A 6000-nucleotide genomic window follows, 5' to 3' on the forward strand; every position below is an offset into this window, starting at 1 on the left:
GCTGTCGTTGTTGTTTTGCAGATTGTGTCCTTCCCACCAGCAATCACTCTGGAAAACTTTTGAGTATCTTTTCCAAAAACTAATTCACATTTTTCTGAGTGCAGCAGAACAATTCTCTTGTGTAGGCAAATCTTCAGTTTTCAACTGTACACACAGAGAAAAAAGGCAGAAAGGTTTAGACTTTGAAATACAAACAACACACTCAAATGATGTGGATAAAAGAACAAACCTCTCCTGTACCGACTAAACAAAAGAGCCTTTATTATTTATTTAGAGAAACATGGCACACAGGTTTGTAAAAAACAAAGCAGGTGGGTTTTTTTTTGCAAGGGACAGTTGACCTCTGGAGTTTCTTGCCCAGAAGAGCCCAATGCAAAAAACAGTACTGGTGCAGGACATTCACATGAGCTCAGGCCGGTAAGAAAGTCTGGGAGAGACAAACACTGCATGTTACTGAACACAGACCACAGCTGGCTCAGAAAATTCTCCAAATGTTCAGAAAGTGAGGGATTCTTAGGAGGAAAGATCACATCTGCTTGCACTCTTTCCACTTCCTAGGTGAGCACCTGTGGTCTCTGTTTAGAGATGGGCCCTGCCTGAACCAGCACCACCACTCCTGTGTCTGTTTTCTTCTCTAATTAAAGAAAAAAATATTAACTGTACGTAGTCACCCTCAAACCCCTATTTTCTTCCAGACTTTTTGCATTAGTAGTTTAAGCTGTATGTGCAGGGTTGGTGCAGAGAAAGCAGAGTACCATTTTCAGTGTCTGAGTTCCAATTACACCATGTCAGTCTGTGCTCTACACGAGTGTCTACACTTATGGAAACACTACTAATGGAACTGACGAGAGTTCAGCTGGACAAACACAGCTTTAAAATATTTGTTTGATTTAGAAGGACTGAAAAGACAAAACACTGACACACACACAAGATGCTGACATTAGTTTCATAAACCCGTTTCAAAACCCCAAAGTGAACAGTTAACTGAAAAATTAAGTGTGGGAAACATCCCTGCCACAGAGATGTCACACAAAGGAGGAGTCTGTTTGTTAGCATTTGACATTCATTTAGCTCCCCACTGGAATATTAACTTTCAAAAATAGCCCCCCCAAAACTGTCCTTTAAAGTAGTAGAGACTAGTTTTTAGTCTTTAGTATTGTGGATTAAAAAGCTGAACAGATCAGCAGACTATCACATGTCATAACAAGGGAACATTTCCTTATCTTGTGCTAAGCCTCATGCTACTATTTCACCATTAAGATATGGTGACCTCAACAGCCCCAAATTGGTGTTTGTATCTAAATAAAATACTAGAGATTTACATTTAAAACCAGTTCTGTTTCGGCCAACAATCTTAAAAATCAAACAGCTCACCCACATTGCTGCCAAGGAATAAAAAACCCCTGGGCATCCCATATGCAGGCACCAGTGGATTTAGTTCCAGATGCATTAGGTCATGTCTGTGAGATAAAATCTGGGCAGCTTGCTTTAGAAATGCTTGGAACAGTGGTTAAGCCAACTTGCACAGTGGCCTTGACTACACCCTGATATCCATGGAAAAACAATGGCCCTCTCATTAAGGACCACAAGATTAGGTGAAAAGAGGGAGAAAAAATAAGATTTCTCCCCACCACACCCCCCCAAACAAATAACCCCCAAACAGAATGTGTAGCAAGCACACATCCATGTCCTCCTGGTGCATTCTCAACTTGTATCATAAATACCTGACACTCAGGATCCATTCCTTCCAAAACACCTGGACATCGTCTCTTGGCAAAACTTAAATTTATGAGCCTGTCACTGCTATCAGTTCTGGCAATGTTGGAATGATTGCAATTTTATTTCCTCCTGTTGCCAAAATGCTGGCAGCATCTTTGTGTCTCCCTGTGCAAGGAAAGAATCTCCATGGGTGGTGAATAAAGGGAGATTGACTCTGATGCTTATTTTTGTTATTTTTACATACAGAATAGATGCAAAACTCCAAGAAACCCCTGGCTAGATGATGATGATGATGATTACAACACTAGAATCAGTATTTTGAGAGATACACATACATGTGGAGATCATCAAAGCAGCAGAGTGGCCTTCTGGAAACCAAGAGGTGGCTGCATTTTCCAAAGAACCCAAGACACCAAAAATTTACTTCAATAAAATGAGCACTTTAAAAAGCCTGGCCTTCATTTAGTTGTCTAAATACAATTTGAGTCCTTCTGAAAATCTGATTCCAGTTATTGATACCGGCCCCTCTGCAATCTGCTTCCTCTTAGAAAGGCTTCACCCTGGATTTATTGCTGGAGGTTAGAGGTTGTCACAATGTGAAATTAGTTTATTGATATCTTCCTACTCCCTAATGGTCCACACTATAAATGTGCCCTACTTCATGGTGCGCTATGACTCTGTTAACATGATCCAGACACAGAATAAATGTGATGTCATCAGAGAGAGGTGTAGGAGGAAGTTTCCACAGCAGCATGATTTTTCTAGCAAAATGCCTAGCTGGAGGCAAACCCACCTTTCCCATCACATGGACTCTAAACTCATCCCACAATGCTTGAATATTCAAGAACACTCTTGAAAAGCAGCTTGTAAAAGTCAATGACCTTCCCTCTGGATCCAACATTTTAGGGACATTTTCAGTTCTGAGACAACATTTTTAGCTTTTTCAGACTTGTCAGTCAACAGTGAAGTGAGGAATCAAGTGAGGAATGAAGCGAGGAATTCCCCCTTACGGAGTAAATTTGCTACAAATACCAGATTAAAAATAGACGAGGAAAAATTGTAGTCAACTATTTCTGTTGACTCAGAAAGATTTTGGAGAAATTCCTCGTCTTGTAATTTTGTTAATGCTATATAACTTGATGCTAAAATCCCATTTAAAAAGCCTTAAATGAAGCCAATGACAAGACTCAGGCTGGCTTGTGAAGGTTTTGGGTTAGACCATAAGAGAGATGAGTATCCATCCATATCCATGATTTGATGGCACTGTACAGGAGCTGAATCATGAAGAAGGTAGATTTATTCATCTAGAACACTCTGGACTTCTGCCCAGAAACAATGTAACAGATGATACCCACAGAGTAACAGAGATCAGAGGATCTACTCAGATTGGAGCTGTTGATTTATTAGGTGATACCAGTGGACACCTCTGACACAGCTAAAGAGCATCTACTCTAGGCTGCTTTCAGACAGAGGCACTTTTCAATTAAGTTTTTAATGTGGATGAATATACCAAACAGCTTCTTCATTATTGATCCTCTTATCTGTCTGTTGGGAAAACCAAAGACTGGCAGTAAATAAATCTGGTAGTAGCTGGACTTTCTGATAGTACCCTGGCAATATGCCAAGGGAAGAAGAGGTAATTTAAGAGCCTTCTTGTTTACCAGAGAAACCCTTTTAGGGGAGAAATGGGGTTCTCCTGGGGTAAAAAACAGCCAGGACTGCTCCACTGGATCACAGTGTGGTAAAATACTAATGACAGGTTTGATGGAAGTGTAAAGTACATTCCTGCAGCATTGTGCTTTCCTTGGAGAACTGGCATCAGATCCTGAGCAGTGCTGAACTCTCTCCATTGTGCAAGCAAGATGACAACCTGATGCAATACATATCTCTGTGTGTGTGTGTGTGTGTATATATATATATATGCAAAAAAAAGTCCAGATACTGCTCTCAGAAATCTATGGTATCTGGCTTAATAGAAAGTGGTAGAGTAACAATGAAGAGAATCTTGGAAAGTTTGTTTCAGTCTTCATGGAAGAAGAGAGACAGTTTGGCCTGAACTTGGAGAGCATCCTGTCTTTTCTGACCTCTCCCTTATTATGTCTGGCTGTCTTCTTCCTTGGGTACAGTCCTGTATCTCTATATCTGCTCTGAGGGAAAAGGCCAAAAGGTGAGACAAGGTGAAAAAGGGCAAGAAGGCCTTGTGGTTTCATACTGTGCTTTTATGTCAACATCTCAAAAGTTGTCCCTCACAGAGCTGTTCGCTGCAGGTTCAAACTCTCACAGCAAATCATTTGCCCCCAAGGCTTCATCATTTAACATTCTTGAGGAAGAAATTTAACACAGGATTTTTTTTTTAGAGAGCGTTGTGATGAATTTATCAGAGGAACAGACTGCTTCACAATATTTGGGTCACAGCAGAACTGTGAAAGAGATTCTCCGGATTTTTCAGTGCAGGAAATGAGAAGGCGGCGAGGAGGAAGTAGCTTTAAAATGCTCTCTCGTTTTGTACACTGTGATTTTAATGTGTGTGGAAAGTAGAACATCTTCATGCCTCTGCAAGAGAAGAAAGGCTTGCTGTCACCTGGGGAAACTGCAGTGCCAGCCCTCTGACATCTCAGATTAATACAGGGTTGGGTATTTCAATACCACACTTCCAGTAACCTGGGAGGGTGCTTAAAGCAGTTTAAGGCCCAGGACTAAAATGATAATTATTGTGGTAACTTCAGAAAAAGCATTCTGAAACATCAGTGGTGACTAGGACTGCAGTTTACTCCTAAAATGTGCTACTAAAGGAAAAGAATCTTCTGGAGAATTATATAGATGCCATTTACTTCTGATGTCATTGAGACATTCTTTCATGTCAATAGCAGTTCCTGTGTGTTTGCTTCCAACATCTCCAAACACACGAAATATGAACTTTCTGGGGAAAATAATACACTGAAATGGATCTTGGTTGCTGGGTGGCTGAATATTTTGCTAGTAATGAATGTATATACCTCAATTACCTATACATTAAATGCAACAGATCTATAAGAAGTCAGAATGGTCTCACCTAGACCAGAACTGAAAGCAATTCTTTTAAGGCTCAAAATGCCTCAGTTTACCTTCTTATTTTGCACTTTTTTAACTTTTCCGTGCAATGGAGCACTCACTTCAATATTGAATGTATTGAGTAGAGGTGATAAAAATGTTTGTGCAGTGAACAAATGAACTTTGAGCAAATATTAATAAGAACTATCTTGGCAACATAAAGGTCAATGATTGGACCCGTGACTTAACACCTGCTCCTGCAGAGGAATAGGGACACATCCATTAGCCATCTGATCATTGCCTCTTCATGCTCTGGAGTCAGGAATGGGTGCACACAGGAAAACCTAATGGCTGAGGTGTGAAACAAAAGGAACAACCTGAAGAGAGTTTGAATCTGAGTATCTTAACCTTGTAGGAAAAGAATGAGATTGTTGGTTCAAGTATAGTCCCAAAGTCAGCTTCCATGCCAGGAAGCACCTCAGCAAGCAGGTGCTGGCATGGGAGGGAGGACTGCATTCAAGTGTCTCTAATAGTCTACCTCTGTCCCCAATGAATACATTCCTTTTGATTTAAGAAACATCTACATCTTAATCTGGCTGTATTGTGAATTTTCTGGTTGCAGAACAGTCAAAGTCTGGAGAATAATAGGTAATGCAAACACAACACTCATTGTCTGAAAGGACAGATTGCTAGGAATTCTGTGGCAGAATCAGAGGTGTGACATATCCTACAATATCAGGGAAATTACAGCATCAACTACAGAAGGAGACAGATTAGAGGAAGGACATGAGGTCTGGCTCATTAGCTGGGGAACTGTTACCTCACACTGACCTTCAGTCTGCCTAGTTCTTGCAAACTTTCTGCATAATTTCTTCAGGAGAGACCAATTCCTGTCTGAAAGTCTTTGTCTAACCCTCCTATTATCTTCTGTCCGGATTATTAGAATGTCTTGTCCTATTGTCATGACAGGTCTAGTTGACCCCTGCTGTCAATGAAGAATGCTGCTGCATAGACTGGTTTTCATCATAATTTTCTTTTTAGCATCCCTCTACTATTTTTTTCTCCTTCTCTTCCATATGACATTTTTACCTTCACTTTTAGGGCCTTTGCTGGCTTATCTTCTTCCTCTTACTCCTTATTGAAACCACTCTGATCAGGAAGGGATTCCATCACTTAATTGCCATCTTTTCAGACATCTCTTCTGCGCTGCCCTTCACATTTTTATCTGGGCAACACTGCAAATCTAGTTAT

The sequence above is a fragment of the Melanerpes formicivorus genome, unplaced genomic scaffold (assembly GCF_026170545.1).
Source record: "Melanerpes formicivorus ecotype bairdi unplaced genomic scaffold, bMelFor1.0.p_v2 SCAF_21, whole genome shotgun sequence".
Classification (NCBI taxonomy): Eukaryota; Metazoa; Chordata; class Aves; order Piciformes; family Picidae; genus Melanerpes; species Melanerpes formicivorus.